The sequence below is a fragment of the Ovis canadensis genome, chromosome 7 (assembly GCF_042477335.2).
Source record: "Ovis canadensis isolate MfBH-ARS-UI-01 breed Bighorn chromosome 7, ARS-UI_OviCan_v2, whole genome shotgun sequence".
Lineage (NCBI taxonomy): Eukaryota > Metazoa > Chordata > Mammalia > Artiodactyla > Bovidae > Ovis > Ovis canadensis.
The window spans coordinates 48,918,232-48,939,056 of NC_091251.1; the positions used below are offsets into that span (position 1 = coordinate 48,918,232).

The 20,825-nt window shown below is 39.3% G+C and overlaps 1 pseudogene; it reads right to left on the reverse strand.

Annotated features, from left to right (window-relative positions):
• Positions 1–6,826: 6,826 nt before the first annotated feature.
• On the reverse strand, positions 6,827–7,207 carry LOC138444162 (cytochrome c pseudogene; annotated as a pseudogene).
• Between the last annotated feature and the right edge of the window lie 13,618 nt (positions 7,208–20,825).

A 20,825-nucleotide genomic window follows, 5' to 3' on the forward strand; every position in this document is an offset into this window, starting at 1 on the left:
AGCATCAAGGGCGCAGGGGACCAGGAGTGACTCGCACGGCCCATGCTGGGATGCCGCCCTCTAAGCCTCAAGCCTTGGGTTTGAGACTGGAGGATTGGATCCCCAAGCATGAACTGCAGCTGAACTATGATTCAGCCCAAGCTTCAGCACTGGCTTCCAGGAATAGTTCCAGAATAATCCATGGTGAAACCAGGCACACATTCATTCTATTGAAGCTGGTTTCCCCAGCCTGGGCATGAGGGTTCGGGGACTATGCCCAGTGAGGTAATGTTTCAGCGTGGTTGTGTTTTTTTACATTGTTTGTAGGATTTTATTATTTTTTTAATCCTATTTTTAAATTGAAGTATAGTTGATTCACAGTGTCATGATAGTTTCTGGTGTATAGCAAAGTGGCTGAGTTATATATGCTTTTCTTGTGAGGAATACTATTGGTAAGAAGCGGATATTGAGTTGTTGAAGTCCTTGTTGCTTCTGTAATGCATTACTGGGCTACTTCACATTACTGGGCTATTTTGAATGAACAATAATGAGATAGATCAAGACAGTTATGTGGTATTCTCAGCCATTTTACCATGAAATGTCTGTGGACACACAGTCAACCCTATATGTAGTGTAGCAATTGGTTGTGAATATGGAACTTCAAAATGACCCAAGTCAGTTATGAACACAATCAACACGAAGTCCAATATATAAAATTTCAACTTTACATATTGCTTCAAATATTAACTTGACAAAAATATTTACCGCAAGGTATGTTAAGTATTGTGTTCCTGATTCATTTAAAATGATTAAAATAGAAGATGTTTTTGGAATGCACAATAAAAACTGTTTTCAAACAGTAGTGTTTATGTTTGTTAAAGACTACACAGCATTACAGGGTGCATAATCCCTTATATGGCAAAAAGTATCAATACAGTAAGAAAGAAAAAATAAAGACTTTGTTAATTATAATGACAAATACATTTTACTCCCTGGTATTGCTTTTATATTTTTTGCTTTTGGATCTTGATTATTTTGAATCTGAACTTTCAATATTTGTGTGTGTAGAAGTAATCTCATAAATCATTCTTGGGAGTTTGTTTCTATTACTAAACTCTTGTATAGAATTCTAATTATAAAAAAACTAAACATAATAAAACCAATCAAATCAAATCAAATCAAATAATAACAGTAACAACAACAACAAAGACACAAACAAACCTCTCATGCCCCTCAAATGGGATAACTGAACATAATTTAAAAACCCTTTGGAGATGTTACCTATTAAATCAGGGTAAGGGATGATTCAGAGTTGTTCTTTTTTTGTGACACTGTGTGGATATGAATGGTCCTAAATAGGAACTTTAATTTTGTTTCAGATATGCAGTCTGTTATTATGGGGAAGAAAGCAAGAGAGTGAGAAGAAAAAAGGGAGCATCAGGACAAGATATCAAAGAACAGTTATTGTCCATTTGCCAGGAGCCAAGATAAGAGAATCTCTGATGTTCTACCACTATCAATATTTTTGTGGTGGTATGACAGGCACAGATTGCACACACATTAGAGATGTTCAACAACTTTTTTTTTCTTTAATTTTAAAATCTTTAATTCTTACATGCGTTCCCAAACATGACCCCCCCTCCCTCAACAACTTTTTAAGTAAAATGTAATATTCATCAAAGTGATCTTTCAAATAGCTTAATGTCTTTCCATCACCTTCTTGGGTATAGGAGTTTGGGCAAAATTGAGTTGCTGGGGAAGCTTGTTTCTTTTCACATCTACACTGATTTTCCCAGTAACTAAACTCATGTAACTAGGAGGATTGTCTTAAGACAACCCTAATTTGGTTTCTTTGGTTACCTTGTATTTATATTTTACAGATAGAGTAAACATGAAAAGGTTTCCTGATTTTGATCCTGAATTTTGAGTATTATATCTAGCTAATTGTTAGGTTCAGATATGGAAATCAGATTTGCAGTGGGAGAACAGGCAAAAGTAGAGTATTGGCCCTGTTCTGGACAGTTATTACCACTGATTTGGATGGCTCTGGAAGATGATAACTAGTGGTTAGCAGAGACCTGTGACCAGAGCGGATATTAACGAGGCCTTTGTAATATTATGTGGAATTAGAGGTGAGGTCAAAGGGATCGAGAGGATGTATATTTTTTAATTTTTATTTTTTAAGGACTTCGTCTGTTTTGAACAAGCTCTGAATATCTTGAGGCAGTAGAGAAGCAGTCTTGTAGATGGAAAGATCAGATGGCCTGTGATTGAGTCTTGGCTTTGTTTTTACATTTCTGAGACTCCATTTCTTATTTGAAAAATAAAGATGAATAATATTGTCTATGGTACCAGAATGTAGTCTGAATTAAATGTTATGATGTATATGTGAGTGCTTTTGTAAAATTGCTAAGAGCTATGAAAATGACATGTAATAGTATTTCCACCCAGCCTCTCCTCTCTCATGCATTTCTTTCTCCTATTTATGTCAGTTCTAGATAGTGTAATGACCGTATTTGGGGATAAAAAAGTGAGCCTAAAATGAAATCGATTTATCCTTCTCTGTGGGAAGTTCTGCATGCTTCCCTTAGTGTTTCCATTTCCTTCAGATTTAGAGTTTGTGTAGATGAAAAATGTGTGGATGAGAAAATGGATTTTTTTATGAAGATGCTGTTTGACTAACTTTATACATACAGACTGAAAATGTAGCAAATGATCAATTTTATGAATTTGTTGTTTAAGCATATATGCATATAACATATATAATATACATCATCTAAAAGAGGAGAGAAAGACAAAAGGTAAAGTAATGAGCAGAAATGGCAGTGAAGACATCTGCTCTACCTGTTCCTGGATTAATATTCAGGGCAGTTTGGCACCAGGGGGTTGGCGTTTTTAGGGTGTGTGAGCAAGAAACAGCAGAACAGGAATGAACAAGGAAGCCGTTTCACATATACATTGATTGGTCAGTGTTCCTTGTCAGCTATCCTATTGGGCATGTGACTGCCAGCCTTTTATCTAGTGCTTGCAGACAGCTTATCATAATTTGCAGCTTTTTGCTTTAAGGTATCTTCCCCCACATCCCTAAGCTGCATGTGTTCCACCAGATAAAACCTCCTTAACAAACTTCATGATGGACAGATCCAGTATTGCCCATGTTAACAAGAAATACCATTTTATACTTACATATTCTGTACATAGGGGCTTCCCTGGTGGCTCAGTGGTAAACAATCCACCTGCCAATGTAGGGGACATGGATTTGATCCCTGTGTCGGAAAAAGCCCGTGGAGAAGGAAATGGAAACCCACTCCAGTATTCTTACCTGGGAAATCCCACAGACAGAGGAGCCTGGTGGGTTACAATTCATGGGGTTACAAAGAGTTGGACAGGAGTTAGTGACTAAACAACAACAAGTTCTGTTGTTTATAACAGATATAAACAACAGATATATAACTTCTACGTTTACATATTTTGTACATAGACACACATAAAGTCTTCAACACTCAGAGACATATACCTTTATTTACAGACCTGGGAAAATGACAACCATTACATTAGGAGATGGTGAGGGAGAGTGGACCCAACATATAATTCTGGAGTTCTCTCCAGACCCTTCTATGAGACTAGGCAATTTGAACTGTCATATTAATAATTGACCATGTTCTGATATTATAAAGAGGTGTGGAAGACCAGATGATCTCCTCTACTTATGTGCTGAAATTTTTATCACTGTGGCTAGGTGTCAAATGGTGGACTTTCTTTGCTCATCCCGTTCCCTGTTGTAGATTATATAGTGAAAGTGAAAGTTGCTCAACTGTGTCTGACTCTTTGCGACCCCATGGATTATAAAGTCCATGGAATTTTCTAGGCCAGAATGCTGGAGTGGGTAGCCTTTCCCTTCTCCAGGGGATCTTCCTAACCCAGGAGTTGAACCCAGGTCTCCTGCATTGTAGGCGGACTCTTTACCAGCTGAGTCACAAGGGAAGCCCAAGAATACTGGGGTGGGTATCCTATCCCTTCTCCAGTGGATCTTCCTGACCCAGGAATCGAACCAGGGGCTCCTGCATTGCAGGTGGATTCTTTACTAAGTGAGAGTATTTTTCAAATAATTTGACTTGTGATTCATAGAAAGAATTTTGTATCATGACCCAATACATGTAAGCCTAAATACAAATACATAATGTAATTTTATTTATTAAAAATTTATTTATTTATTTATTTTTTGCTGCACTGAGGTTTCCTTGCTGCACATGAGTTTTCCCTAGTTGCATTGAGCAAGGACTACTTTCTAGTCGTAGTGTGCAGGCTTCTCATTTGTGGTGGCTTCTCTTGTTGCAGGGCATGGGCTTTAGGGTGTGCGGGGTTCAATAGTTGAGGCACACAGGCTTAGTTGGCACACCAGGTTAGTTGGCACATGGACTTAGTTGCCCCATGGCATGTGGCTGCTGCTGCTATATCGCTTCAGTCGTGTCCGACTCTGTGCGACCCCATAGACGGCAGCCCACCAGGCTCCCCTGTCCTTGGGATTCTATAGGCAAGAATACTGGAGTGGGTTGCCATTGCCTTCTCCCATGGCATGTGGAATCTTCCCCAAATCAGGAAATGGAGGGAACCAGCCTGCATGGGCAGGCAGACTCTAAATCACTGGACCCCTGGGGAAGTTCTATAACATAACTTTAAAAATGATTTTCATGATCCACTCAATAGTTGCAAAGCAGTTTTAAAAACCTTTATTAATTGACAACTGGTGAGCTGAGAACTTGGGGCTCATTTTCTTATGATCAGTTGTTTTCCACTGAAAACAAGACAAAGGTCAGAATGGCAAAGACTGATTTCCTTCTTTATCTATACATTTAAGATTTCTGAGACTTCCTGTGAGATCAAGGAGTCTCATTGGTCTCATCATAGCCCATTTGAAGATAAAAGAATAAGATAAAGCAATTGAGCCAGATAGGTTTATAAACCTCTTGGAGAAAAGGCAGTAAGCTTTCTTTCCTGACAGAACTCCCTCTTCTCCTCCTCCTCCCTTTCCATGTTACACGGATGTTGGTGTTATATTGAAAGAAGGGATCATTTTCTCTTTATAAGGGAAAAACTTTATAAAGTTATTCTAATGTAGGGAGTTAAAAGTTCTTCATGAAAGCTTCTTTCTGTGTCTGTGTTAGACTATTTGATCTCCATGTTATGAAGTATGCTATGTTGCCAATAAAATCTCAGATTTTGCCAGATTCCATTCAGTTCAGTCACTCAGTCATGTCTGACTCTTTGCGACCCCATGGACTGCAGCATGCCAGACTTCCCTCTCCATCACCAAGTCTTGGAACTTACTCAAACTTGTGTCCATCGAACTGGTGATGCCATCCAACTATATCGTCCTCTGTCATCCCCTTCTCCTCATCCTGCCTTCAATCTTTCCCAGCATCAGGGTCTTTTCAAATGAGTCAGTTCTATGCATCAGCTGGCCAAAGTATTGGAGTTTCAGCTTCAGCATCAGTCCTTCCAATGAATATTCAGGACTGATTTCCTTTAGGATTGACTGGTTGGATCTCCTTGCAGTCCAAGAGACTCTCAAGAGGCTTCTCCAACACCATAGTTCAAAAGCATCAGTTCTTCTGGGCTTAGCTTTCTTTATAGTCCAACTCTCTCTAGACATCTGAAGTTTTGTTACTTGACTAAGGTCAAGTCAGGTCATGGCAAATTCAGATACAGAATCAGTGTTTCAGCTCATTTAACTCCATGATCCCTTTGATGATACTGTATTCCTTCATGTTGGTAAAATGCTGGACCAGGAGTGTAATATAATGCCTCAGAGAGTCATAGTCTGTGCCATTTTTACTCTGGGTGCTCCACTTCACCCCTAAATCAGGTCTCAAGTGTGAAGCAGACATCCTCTGGACATAATCTTATTTTTATACTCCAGAAGTTGCATTTGCATCACATTATCCTACAAAAACAAGCACTTAGAATGCAAAATAGCCATGAGATGATGATGGTTTTTTAAATAAATGAGCTGGCTTAATAGATAAGGCATATACTCCAACAGTATAGATGATACATCTTTTTAATCATTCTGCATTGTTTCAGCTGGCTGTGAGAGAACTGCCAAAGAAACTGGAGGAATTAGGTTTCATGAATCATTCATTAGATTCAGTTTAACAGTCTCATTATTTATAGTGCTTCAGGTTAGTCTGTGGTGCTGACTATTTGCCTTAATAAGTATGGGAATAATGACTTGGCAGTGTATCTGTTTGCATTAGTGTGTGTTATTGTTTATTGAAATAAAGCCCAAGGGATTTTCAGAAATATGCCTCTTTAAAAATAGTCATTGCTGAAAAATATTGCATTTCATACTTTGGGGCCTAAAAACTTTTATTGTATGAAATATTTTATCCTTTATTGAATATGATTAATACAGAGCTGTATTCATATTTAGCATATCATTGTTTATTGTTTGGCTAATGCATGGTGGGATTGTAGAAATCTTTCTAAGCCTGGTTTATCTTGGAATTTAAAAATGTATATAAAGAGGCAAACTAAACTAGTTAGATTGTAGTAGGTTTGTGTACCACAACTCTGCTATTTGAATTCCAATGACGGGTATTTATTTTAGGGAAAAAAGTTTACTTTGTAATTATAGCAATTATTTAGCAAATATTTACATAGCTATTACTTCTCAAATTATTTGTTAGATAAAGTTTATATATATATATTTTGTGTTCAAGGAGTAAAATGTATCTGATGGGCCAATTCTGAAGAATACAGTTTATTACATATATGCATGAAGAGAGGTAATTTTGGCTTATATATATATATATGTATATATATATATATATTTTTTTTTTCTTTTTTACTCAGTGGTAGCTTTTTTGAGATAAGCTATCAAGTCCTCCCTCTCTCCCTTCTTCTTAATGCCAGCAAAGATCATCTTGGTTCCAGGGATGTACTTCTTGGGATTCTCCAAGTACTCCATCAGCGTCTCCTCTCCCCAGGTGATAACGTTTGTTTTTGTTGGCATCTGTGTAAGAGAATCCAGCAGCCTGACCTGTCTTCCGTCCAAACAGACCATGGAGGTTTGGCCCAGTCTTGTGCTTCCTTCCCTTTTCCATGGTATGGCACTGGGCACACTTCTGAACAAAAATCTTCTTGCCCTTCTCAACATCACCCATTTTTAAATCGTTCTTTTTCTGTGCGCGACCGAGAAGTTCCCGCTCACAAGCCGAACGTCCCGCTTTCTGGCTTATATTTTAGATAGATCCTTTAGACTCTATTAATAATTGCATATTAAAAGAATAGAGAAGACTGGGAGAGAAGGAAAAGGTATTTATATGGAAGAGCAAGGAATATTAAATCATTAATAATGCTCAGAAGATATTTCTAATAATTTCTCTACTATCAGATTGATTGACCTTTTAAAAAAGCAACTTAAATATCCATATCTCTGTACAGTAACGGTTCGGGGATTCATCTGAAGTTCCTTAGCCACACAGTTTTCCCATCTCTTTCAGATGTAAAGCACCATGCTTCTCTTTAATCACACCTGCCATTTTTAATCATCAAGCTGTGATTAGACCATAGTACAGGCAACTTTATCTTAATTTGAAGTGTGATCCAAAGTTGCTTTGTGAGACTTTGCCAACAGGTACTTCTGCAGCTCACCTTATTTTGGAGAAAATTCACAGGTTAGTTACATGAAATAATTTGTGATCTTTGACATCAACTGGGCTCTCAATACTATTGAGAAATCCTTCTATATTTCCCTAGTCCCCTCATTCTTCTTCTCCACAGCAGCTACATAAAATTCCTTATCCTTTTCAAACTTTAGACTTCTCTACCACCTTCATCACTCTTTTTTTTTAATATGTTTTAATTTTTTTTAGGTTTTTATTTTTTAAATGTTAAAATCTTTAATTCTTACATGCGTTCCCAAACATGAACCCCCCTCCCACCTCCCTCCCCATAACATCTCTCTGGGTCATCCCCATGCACCAGCCCCAAGCATGCTGTATCCTGCGTCAGACATAGACTGGCGATTCAATTCTTACATGATAGTATACATGTTAGAATGCCATTCTCCCAAATCATCCCACCCTCTCCCTCTCCCTCTGAGTCCAAAAGTCCGTTATACACATCTGTGTCTTTTTTCCTGTCTTGCATACAGGGTCGTCATTGCCATCTTCCTAAATTCCATATATATGTGTTAGTATACTGTATTGGTGTTTTTCTTTCTGGCTTACTTCACTCTGTATAATCGGCTCCAGTTTCATCCATCTCATCAGAACTGATTCAAATGAATTCTTTTTAACGGTTGAGTAATACTCCATTGTGTATATGTACCACCGCTTTCTTATCCATTCATCTGCTGATGGACATCTAGGTTGTTTCCATGTCCTGGCTATTATAAACAGTGCTGCGATGAACATTGGGGTACATGTGTCTCTTTCCATTCTGGTTTCCTTGGTGTGTATGCCCAGCGGTGGGATTGCTGGGTCATAAGGTAGTTCTATTTGCAATTTTTTAAGGAATCTCCACACTGTTCTCCATAGTGGCTGTACTAGTTTGCATTCCCACCAACAGTGTAGGAGGGTTCCCTTTTCTCCACACCCTCTCCAGCATTTATTGCTTGCAGATTTTTGGATCGCAGCCATTCTGACTGTTGTGAAGTGGTACCTCATTGTGGTTTTGATTTGCATTTCTCTAATAATGAGTGATGTTGAGCATCTTTTCATGTGTTTGTTAGCCATCCGTATGTCTTCTTTGGAGAAATGTCTATTTAGTTCTTTGGCCCATTTTTTGATTGGGTCATTTATTTTTCTGGGATTGAGCTGCATAAGTTGCTTGTATATTTTTGAGATTAGTTGTTTGTCAGTTGCTTCATTTGCTATTATTTTCTCCCATTCGGAAGGCTGTCTTTTCACCTTGCTTATATTTTCCTTTGTTGTGCAGAAGCTTTTAATTTTAATTAGATCCCATTTGTTTATTTTTGCTTTTATTTCCAGAATCCTGGGAGGTGGATCATAGAGGATCCTGCTGTGATTTATGTCTGAGAGTGTTTTGCCTATGTTCTCCTCTAGGAGTTTTATAGTTTCTGGTCTTACATTTAGATCTTTAATCCATTTTGAGTTTATTTTTATGTGCGGTGTACCTTCATCACTCTTAACAGATAACCTCATTTTCTTCTTATCAGAGAAAACTGAGAACATCAGAGGCATGCTTTCTCATTCCCTGTCACTGACCAACAGCTTGACCTTATATAGCCATCCTTTTATTTCCTTCCTGTGACATGAAAGAGGCATCCTTTCTCCTATATGAAGCTGATCATTTCCTGAGGAAACACTTCTGCCTCTTCAGACATCTTGCATATCAATACTCTCCTCTTTTATATTTTAAGCCTCTCCTGTTTAATACTATAACCTTCTGTATTAGTTCTATATTAGTTTTCTATTGTAACAGTTTACCAGCTTAAAATAACATACATTTTTTAAGAACTTTATTTATTTTTTTAATATTTATTTTTTGTATCCATTCAGCCAGTCGGTGTCTTTTGGTTGGAGCATTTAATCCATTTACATTTAAAGTAATTATTAATATATATGTTCCTGTTGCCATTTTCTTAATTGTTTGGGGTTGATTTTGTAGGTCTTTTTTCTTCTCTTGTATTTCTTGACTATATAAGTCCCTTTAACATTTATTGTAAAGCTGGTTTGGTGGTACTGAATTCTCTTAACTTTTGCTTGTCTGAAAAGCTTTTTATTTCTCCATCAGTTTTGAACGAGATCCTTGCTGGGTAGAGTAATCTTAGTTGTAGATTTTTCCCTTTCAGTACTTTAAATATATCCTGCCATTCCCTTCTGGCCTGCACAGTTTCTGCTGAAAGATCAGCTGTTAAGTATACAGGGTTTCCCTTATATGTTACTTGTTGCTTCTCCCTTGCTGCTTTTAATATTCTTTCTTTGTATTTAGTCTTTGTTAGTTTCATTAGTATGTGTCTTGGCGTGTTTCTCCTTGGATTTACCCTGTATGGGACTCTTTGTGCCTCTTGGATTTGATTATTTCCTTTCCATGTTGGGGAAATTTTCAACTATAATCTCTCCACAAATTTTCTCATTCCCTTTCTTTTTCTCTTCTTCTTCTGGGACTGCTATAATTCAAATGTTGGTGCATTTGATATTGTCCCAGAGGTCTCTGAGACTATCCTCAGTTCTTTTCATTCTTTTTACTTTATTCTGCTCTTCAGAAGTTATTTCTACCATTTTTTCTTCCAACTCACTGACTTGTTCTGCTTTGGATATTCTGCTATTGATTCCTTCTAGAGTATTTTTAATTTCGGTAATATACATTTATTTTTAATTCTTCTAGGTCTTTGTTAATTGATTCTTGCATTTTCTCCATTTTGTTTTCAAGGTTTTTGATCATCTTTACTATCATTATTCTGAATTCTTTTTCAGGTAGTTTGCCTATTTCCTCTTCATTTATTTTGACTTTTGTGTTTCTAGTTTGTTCCTTCATTTGTGCAGTATTTCTCTGCCTTTTCATTACTTTTTAAAAACTTATTGTTTTTGAGGTCTCCTTTTCTCAGCCTTCAAAGAAAGTTGAACTCTTTCCTTGAAAAAGGTTGAATTTTTTCCTTGAAGCAGGTTGAATTCTTTCTTCCTTATGGTTTCTGCCTTCCTAAGGTTGGTCCAGTGTGAGCTTCCTATAGAGTGAGATTTGTGCTGTGTTTTTGTTTGTTTGTTTTTCCTCTGATTGTCAAGGCTGAGTTGAGGTGGTAATCCTGTCTGCTGATGATTTGGTTTGTATTTTTGTTTTGTTTGTTGTTTAGATTAGGCGTCCTGCACAGGGTGCTACTAGTGTTTGGGTGATGCTGGGTCTTGTATTCAAGTGGTTTTCTTTGCGTGAGTTCTCACTATTTGATACTCCCTAGGGTTAGTTCTCTGGTAGTCCAGGGTCTTGGAGTCAGTGCTCCTGCTCCAAAGGCTCAGGGCTTGATCTATGTCTGAAGCAAGATCCTAGAGCAACTCATTACCATGTGCAGCAGACACAGCAGGACATGGCTTCTTTTTAAAAAATATTTATTTTTATTTATTTATTTGGCTGTACCTGGTCTTCATTGCAGCATGCAGGATCTTTTTAGTTGCAGCTTGTGAACTCTTAGTTGCAGCATGTGGGATCAGTTTCCCTGCATTGGGAGTGTGGAGTCTTAGTCACTGGACTACCAGGGAAATCCCACAACATACAGTGATTATCACATTGCTATTGTGGGTCAGGTATCTGGGAGTGGCTAAACTTTATGACTTCTGACTCAGAATCTCTCATGTGATTGCAATCAAGATGTTGGCCTCAGGTGGCCTCATCTGAAAGTTTAATGGACTGGAAAATCTATTCTAAGATGGCTTACATACATGGCTATTGGCTGGAGGTGTCTGTTCTTTGCTAGTTGTAAGAAGGATGAGTGTTCCTTGCCACATGGACCTCTGCAAAGGGCTGCTTGAGAGTCCTCAAAACATGATATATGGCTTACTCCAGAGCTAGAGATTCAAGAGAGCAAGGCAAAGTCACCATGTTTTTTCTCATTTAGTTATAGGAGTTGCACACCATTATTTCCACACTCTTCAGGAAGCCATTACTTGCACAGGTCTGTACTATTCAGTGTGTGTGTGTAAGACATTACATGAATATCAGGAGGTGGGGATTATTTGATTGGCTACCATACCTTTCCATAAGCATTCAGACACACTTAATTTTCTCCCAATTTAAACAAAGAACAAAAAACTAACCAAACAATCATATCCAATAAAATCTCTCTGTAATGTACAACTTCTGGTCTTGCCTTTTTTCTCCTGTTTTTCCTCTTTATATTTGAAACTCTTGAAAAACTTTTGTCTACATTTCCTGCTGCTGTTCCTTCACTTGAATTCACTTCTCATACTTTCATTCACTTCTCAGTCTCTTGCCAGATAGCATACTTTCATTTCATGAAACTACTCTTGTCAAGGTCCTGACTTCCTTGTTGCTGAATCCAATGGACACTTTTCAGTTCTTTTTGTTTTTGCTTGACCTATCAGTAACAATTGACACTGTTGACCCATTGTCATACTCACTCCTTTCTGAAAAATCTCTCTTCCCCATTGCTCTGATACATCACTCTCATTTTTTCTCTAGTTTCTCTGTCTTGCTCCTTCTCTGTCTCCTTTAACCAATTGCTATCTTTTTTTAAAAGATAATCCTCAAAGTTTTGTTATACATCTTTTCGCATTCTACACATTCTCTGGGTTGCTGTTCAGCACTGTCATAGCTTTAAGAATTACCTATATGTTGCTGACTCTCAAACCTTTATTTCTAGGCTACAATGCTCTTTTAACTCAGACCCAACAACAACATTATCTCTATTTGTTTATTCTATAGTTGTTGTTTAGTTGCTAAGTTGTGTCCCATTCTTCTGTGACCCTATGAACTGTAGCCTGCCGTGCTCCTCTGTCCAAGGGATTCTCCAGGCAAGAATACTGGAGTGGGTTACCATTTCCTTCTCCAGGGGAGCTTCCTGACAGATATAGAACTCACATCTCCTGCATTGGCAGGCAGGTTTTTTTACCACTGAGTCACCAGGGATGTCCCACTATACAGTTCAAGATCTTCCTTCCAACTTTCTAGCCCATTATGTTTCTAATCTCTGTGCATGGCACCATCATCTACCAGTTGGTGAATTTAGAAAGGTCAGCACCATTATCACCCCTTTCCCTCTCTCTTACCTCCATCATCTCTACAACTAGCAAATTATGATGATTCTATTTTTTTTTTTGCTGTGCCATGTAACTAAGCCCATGCACCAAAACTCCTGAGACCAAACTACAGAGCCCTTGAGCTGCAACTGCTGAGCTCACGCACCACAACTGCTGAAGCCCCAGTGCCCTAGAGCCTGTGCTCCACAATGAGAAGCCGCTGCAATGAGAAGCCTGTACACTGCAATGAAGAGTATCCCCCACTTGCCACAACTAGAGAAAGCCCTCACAGTAATGAGGACCCAGCACAGTCAAAAATAAAAATAAATAAATTACAAAAGGAGAAAGATAAAAACTTAAAAAAATAAAAAAACCTAATGGTGTCCCTAGTGCTGATGAATTAGTTTAGTTCTGGAGGACTTCTTTTTCCTCTAATATGCAGATCAGAGTATGCTCCTTTTCCCTCAGGCTCACTGCAGTTCTAACTTGAATTTCTAAGTGGAAAGAAGGCAATGAGGTATAGTTGGGGAGAGTACTTCTTCCTAAGTAAGTTAAATTTCATGTCCCAGGCATTAGGGAAGTTAGACACTCCTCAAAGACACCTGTACTTACTATAACCCAAAGATTACTTTGGATTATTGATATAAATTCAATTCAGAGCAAGATTCTTCCTCCTTTGGTACATAGTGAGTGGGAACTCATTAGTACTTTAGAATTTACAATTTTCTGTTTACTACTTTTCTTTGTTTTTTTTTTTCCTTTTTTTTTAAAATTTTTTAGTTTTTTATTTTTTTTTAATTTTAAAATCTTTAATTCTTACATGCGTTCCCAAACATGAACCCCCCTCCCACAACTACTTTTCTTTGAATGAACTATTGATAGCTTTGGATTTGTGCATACACCAAATTAAACACACTTCTTTGTGGGACTTCATGTGGAGGATGCTGCTTATTGCAGAGGACAATAGTCTTAACAATCTGTTTACTGAAAATGCAGGAGTGAATTTCTTGTGTTTGTTTCCTGCTTTTTCATAAAAGCCAGAGGGTTAACACAAAGAGTAACTCAATAGGAGTGATTCTAGGACACCACTTTATATAACTCCACAGGTTGCTATTCAAATAAACTATAAAGTGTGTGGGAGGAGAGTGCAAGGAGGGAGTGTGCCTTTCACACGGTGGAATTCTAAGTGCCTAGTGCTCCTGGAGTTTTCAGATATGAGTGGCCTCAGGCAAATCCTTGAAGGACTAAAACAGTATGGTTCACATATGCAGACTTTTGGAGGTTCAACTTGAGTCCTCTTTTCAGTTTTATAGTAATATGAAACTGTTTTCCTCTTAGACTATTTTTTATAGTTTAGGGCATGTAAAGGAAAAGGTAGATTGCTTGCTCCTAGGGCTCTTTGTCTTAAATTTGCTTTCTATTAAAGATTGAAGGCAGGACCACATAGCATGAAAACAGATAAGAAGGTGACAGACATAGTTAACATTCTGTTTTGGGAGTTCAGGAGTCTCATCAGCGCCCTGGGTTGAAAGGAAGGCTGGACTGTTCTCATAATTATTCATTACTTCATTCAACACATATTTACTCATTAACATTACATATGGTATAAAGAACACAACGTATATGCTCCTTATCCTCAAGGAGTTTTTAATTTAGTAGGGGCTTGCTCAGTCGCTAAGTTGTGTCCAATTTTTGTAACCCCATGAACTGCAGCAACCTTGACCTTTACTATCTCTCTGAGTTTGCTCAAATTCATGTCCATTGAGTTGATGATGTTATCTAACCATCTCATTATTGCCCCTTTCTACTTTTGCCTTCAATTTTTCCCAGCATCAGGGTCTTTTCCATGAATCAGCTCTTCCAATCAGATGGCCAAAGGATTGGAGCTTCAGCTTTAGCATCAGTCTTTCCAAAGAATATTCAGGGTTGATTTCCTTTAGAATTGACTGGTTTGATGTCCTTGCAGTCCAGGGGTCTCTCAAGAGTCTTCTCCAGCACCACAATTCAAAAGCATCAATTCTTTGGTACTCAGCCTTCTTTGGGGTCCAGCTCTCACATTCATACATGACTACTGAAAAAAACATAGCTTTGACTATATATGGACCTTTGTTGGCAAAGTGATGTTTCTGCTTTTTCATATGCTGTCTAGGTTTGTCATAGTTTTCCTTCCAAGGAGCAAGCATCTGTTAATTTCATGATTGCAGTCACCATCCACAGTGATTTTGGAGCCCAAGAAAAGAAAATCTATCACTGCTTCCACTTTTCCCCCTTCTATTTGCCATGGACTGGATGCCATGATCTCAGTTTTTTGAATACTGAGTTTTAAGCCAGCTTTTTCACTCTCATCTTTCACCTTCATCAGAGGCTCTTTAGTTTCCTTTCACTTTCTGCCATTAGAGCGGTATCATCTGCAGATCTGAGGTTATTGATATTTCTTCTGGTAATCTTGATTCCAGCTTGTGATTCATCCAGACTAGCATTTCCCATGATGTAATCTGCATAGAAATTAAACAAACAGGGTGACAATATACAGTCTTGTCATACGACTTTCCCAATTTTGAAACAGTCCATTGTTCCATGTTGATTTTTAACTGTTGCTTCTTGACCTGCATACAGCTTTCTCAGGAGACAGGTAAGGCAGTGTGGTAGTCCCATCTCTTTAAGAATTTTTCACAGTTTGTTGTGATTCACACAGTCAAAGGTTTTAGTGTAGTCAGTAAAGCAGACGTAGATGTTTTGCTGGAATTTCCTTACTTTCACTGTGATCCAACGAATGCTGGCAATTTGATCTCTCCTTCCTCTGCCTCTTCAAAACCCAGTTTGTACATCTGGAAGTTCTCAGTTCACATATTGCCGAAGCCTAGCCTGAAGGATTTTTGAACATAATCTTACTAGCACATGAAATGAACACAACTGTCTGGTAGTTTAATATTCTTTGAAACAGCCCTTCTTTGAGATTGGGATGAAAATTAAGGGCTAGAAGCAAGTAAATGGGCAATTAATGAAGTGTGAGGGCATGGCAACCCACTGTAGTATTCTTGGAGAATGCCCATGGATAGAGGAGCTTGGCAGGCTACAGTTGATGGGGTCTCAAAGAGTTGGACATGACTGAGCAACTAAGCCCAGCACAATGAAGTGTGAGAAATGCAGTTATGGTGAGGGTTCCCTTCCAGGATGCTGACTTCTCATTATATCTTCATGTGGCAGAAAGCAGAGAGAGGGGGCTGGCTCTCTCATAAGTCTTTTAAGAGCACTAATCCTTTTCATGAGGGCTCTACTCTTATGACCTCACCTAATATCATTATATTACAGAATAAGATTTCAACACATGCATTCTGAAAGGACACAAGTATTCAACTCATAACAAATACTCTAGATATAAGATAAAGTGGAAGAAGCTACCAGCTATAGACTTGGAGGGACGGTAGTATGGAAGAACTTCCTAGAGAATGTGACATTCAAGCTGAGATATGAAGGATGATTAAGAATTAGTAAAACAAAGAAGGCCCTCATGGATCACAGCCTTGTTGTGGTGAAGTGGCTTGTATAACACAATGAAGCTATGAGCCATGTGTGCAGGGCCACCCAAGATGGACGGGTCATAGTGAAGAGTTCTAGCAAAATGTGTAAATGGCAAACCACTTTGGTATTATTGCCTGGAGAACCCTATGAACCATATGAAAAGGCAAAAGGATATGACACCAGAAGATAAGCCCACCAGGTCAAGTGCCCAGTATGCTACTGGGAAGAACAGAGGGCAATTACTAATAGCTCCAGTAAGAATGAAGCGACTGGGCCAAAGCATGAACAATGCTCAGCTGGATGTGTCTGGTGGTGAAAATAAAGTCCAATGTTGTAAAGAACAATATTGCATAGGAATCTGGAATATTAGGTCCATGAATCAAGGTAAATTGGACATAATCAAGAAGGAGATGGCAAGATTGAACATTGACATCTTAGGAATCAGTGAACTAAAATGGATGGGAATGGTCAAATTTAATTCAGATGACCATTATATCTATTACAGTGGGTAAGAATCTCTTAGAAGAAATGCATTTGCTATTTAAAATCCTAAAAGATAATCCTGTTAAAGTGCTTCACTCAGTATGTCAGCAAACTTGGAAATCTCAGCAGTGGCCACAAAGCTGGAAAAGGTCAGTTTTTATTCCATCCCCAAAGAAGGGCAATGCCAAAGAATGTTCAGGCTATCAGATTACTGCACTTGTTTCGCATGCTAGCAAGGTTATGCTCAAAAATCCTTCAAGCTAGGCTTCAGCAATATGTGAACTGAGAACTTCCAGATGTACAAGCTGGGTTTCAAAGAGACAGAGGAAGCAGAGATCAAATTGCCAACATTCATTGGATCATGGAGCAAACAAGATAATTTCAGAAAAACATCTATTTTTGTTTCATTCACTACACTAAGGCCTTTGACTGTGTGGATCACAACAAACCGTGAAAAATTCTTAAAGAGATGGGAATACCACACTGCCTTACCTGTCTCCTGAGAAAGCTGTATGCAAGTCAAGAAACATCAATTAAAAACCAACATGGAACAATGGACTGTTTCAAAACTGGGAAAGTCATACAACAAGACTGTATATTGTCACCCTGTTTGTTTAATTTCTATGCAGATTACATCATGGGAAATGCTAGTCTGGATGAATCACAAGCTGGAATCAAGATTACCAGAAGAAATATCAACTACCTCAGATCTGCAGATGATACCACTCTAATGGCAGAAAGTGAAAGGAAACTAAAGAGCCTCTGATGAAGGTGAAAAGTAAAGTGAAGTCGCTTAGTCATGTCTAACTCTTTGTGACCCCATGGACTGTAGACTGCCAGGCTCCTCTGTCCATAGGATTTTCCAGGCAAGAATACTGGAGTGGGTTGCCATTTCCTTCTCTAGAGGATTTTCCCAACCTAGGGATTGAACCCAAATCTCCCGTACTGCACTCAGACTTTTTACCATCTGTAAAAGCAAAACTAAAAAACAACCAAAACGAGAACAAGATCGTGGAGGAGTAGACGGACGTGGAGTAGATACTCTCCACAGATACATCAGGAATACATCTCCAGACACAGAAGTGCATGAAGAACATCAGCTGAGAGTGGACAGGAGTACCTGACCAGAGGAAAAGAATGTATCAGTTCAGTTCAGTCATTCAGTCGTGTCCTACTCTTTGTGACCCCATGAATCACAGCACGCCAGGCCTCCCTCTCCATCACCAACTCCCAGAGTTTACCCAAACTCATGTCCATTGAGTCATTGATGCCATCCAGCCACCTCATCCTCTGTCGTCCCCTTCTCCTCCTGCCCCTAATCCCTCCCAGCATCAGGGTCTTTATAGAGCCATGCAAAACTTGGTAGGAAGAAAGAACTAGGGGTAAAAACAGGAGTGTTAATAGGACTGGGCCTGCCCTCAGCCAGTGAGGAAACTGAAGCAGGGGTCCGATCTCCACATTGGGGTAACCCTCTAAGTCAAAGGAGAAACATTTAAGGCTGAGAGTGAAACAGTTGATCTGTGGCAGCCCAAATGGAATGAGAATCAGACAGTCCTTGCTGCAGCCATACATACCCCAGACAGGGACTCAAGTCTCCTGGAAGGTACAGTGGCTGGGGACTGAAGTTTAGGGATTGCAGAGGAACCCCAGGGTGAGGGCTGCTATTGACTATGGAGAGGCCAATCAAGGGGAGGTGAGGGAGAAGATTGTGGTGGGAAATGCCTGTGCGGGAAAGCTGGGCAGCCAGGGAAGCAAGGCAATACTTCTGAGTCATACGTAGGGGGTGGAGACTTCACCAAAGCCTCTCTCTCTCTTCCCCAACATGCCAGCATTTGCAGCTGAACAATAGAGAGCCTGGCTCATCAAACACCTGAGGCACTGAACTACAGAGCAGGACTCCACCCAGGGTGCTCCTTTAAGTGCCTGATGCACCAATCTACAGAGTAAGACCCCAGCCAGGGGGGGCCCTCTATGTGCCTGAAGAGGCGGAGCTAAGGAGAAAGACTGGCCAAAGAACCCTTCTGATCGCCAGCTACAAGAGGCTTGAAAAAAGACCATAACTCCTGCGGTGGAAGCAGTCTGTGTCCCTGCACACTTGGTGCTGCCAGGGTCCCCACAAGCCAAGCAGCTGCACCACCTTCACACTCAACTCTCACTGAGGCAGAGCTGCCACAGGCAAAAAATGTCTTGTGTCTATGTGCACAGGCTTGCTTCGGTAGTGTCTGACTCTTGTAACCCTGTAGACTGTGGCCTGCCATGCTTCTCTGTCAGGGAGGTGGTACTCCAGGCAAGAATGCTGGAGCATATTGACCAATACTGGTTGCCATACCCTTCTAGAGCACTACAGTTCCTTCTGTCCTAGCCACCAACTCCCCTGAGTACCTGGTGCTGCCAGAATCCCTGCAACCCAGGCAGCTGCACCACCTCCACATCTGGCCCTCACAGGGGCAAACCCCAGTCCTCCAGGGCAGCCTCAGGAGCAAACTCCAGTGGATGACCCACATGCAGAGGTGGAAATAAAACCACGATTGAAACCCAGGGGCAGTGTGGCTAAGGAAGAAGACCCAAAACCTTCCCACCAGCTGTACAAACTGCAGATTAAATCCACATGATCAACTAGGCAGACTCTGTGTCTATGGAATATATAAAAGATCATTGAGAGCTCCCACAAAAGAAAACACACTAGTTCTGATAGTTGTGGACATTGAAGGCAAGATCAAGTAGGAGTTGGATCAGATTAGAATCTGAGCTGCCCACATAGCAGGTCCAGAGATCAACACAACGTTGGAGGGCATCCTAGGGAGGTGAGGTGGACTGTGAGTCCCAGCGAGGGAAAGAACTTTGATAGCAGTGACTCAAGAAAAACATTTATTATTCTTATGTTTTGACTTGTTCTGTAGATTCTTTTGGATTTTTTTTTGCCCCCTGCCCTTGTCACCCCTCTGCTGTAGTGTTGATTTAATTGGCACTATGAAGTCTAATTAAGCTTTTGAGCTTTATTTTTCTGTCACATTTTTTTATTGTTGTTATAAACCTCTGCCTCTACATTGGTCTCTTGCAGTTCTGTGGAGTTTTCCTTTTTTTTTTTTCTCTTTTTCTAATTTTAATTTTTTATATCTATTATTTTTCTACAGTTATTCCTTTGTCTGCCTTTCCTACTGTTCTTTTCCTCTTGTAGTTTTGTATGTATAAATTTATTGTATATAAATTTAGTTGTACATAATTTAAAGGAATATAATTTAATATATATAAATTTAAATGTATATAATTTAACATATATAAATCTTTATCTACCTCTACTTAACTTTGCATATCTATTCTTTCTCTCTTTTCTTTCTTTCCTTTCCATATTTGTTAATTTTGTTTCCATTGCTTAATTCTTCACTTGGCATCTTGCTTTAGTTTTGTTTTCCAGTTTGTGCTTTAGTTAGTTTTGTTCTTAACTGGTAAATATAATTTTTGATTTCCTTTGTTCACTGGATCAATCTACTATACTTTATTTTTGTTGGACTGTTTTCACTTTGATCATGGGTGTATATGTATATATTCCATTATTTTACTTATTATTTGCCTGATTTTGTAACTGCCATTTATCTGGGATTCATCTTTGGTTTCTCATTTTTGAATATTTGTTTTAATCTCATTTAATGCCATAACAAACCGCTTGCAGAATCTTCATTCCTGACCAGAGATCAAGCCCTGAGCCTTTGGAGTGGGAGCCTGACTCCAAGACCCTAGACTACCAGAAAGCTAACCCTGCTGCTGCTGTTAAGTCACTTCAGTCGTGTCCGACTCTGTGCGACCCCAGAGATGGCAGCCCACCAAGCTCCCCTGTCCCTGGGATTCTCCAGGCAAGAACACTGGAGTGGGTTGCCATTTCTTTCTCCAGTGCATGAAAGTGAAAAGTGAAAGCGAAGTCGCTCAGTTGTGTTCAAACTAACCCTAGGGAGTATCAAATAGTGAGTACTCACCCAAAGGAAACCACTTGAATACAAGACCTGGCATCACCCAACCACCAGTAGCACCCTGTGCAGGACACCTCAAATAAACAACAAACAAGACAAAAATACAAACCTAAGACAACTGAAAAAAGAAAAAGAAGAAGAAGAACAACAAAAAAACCCC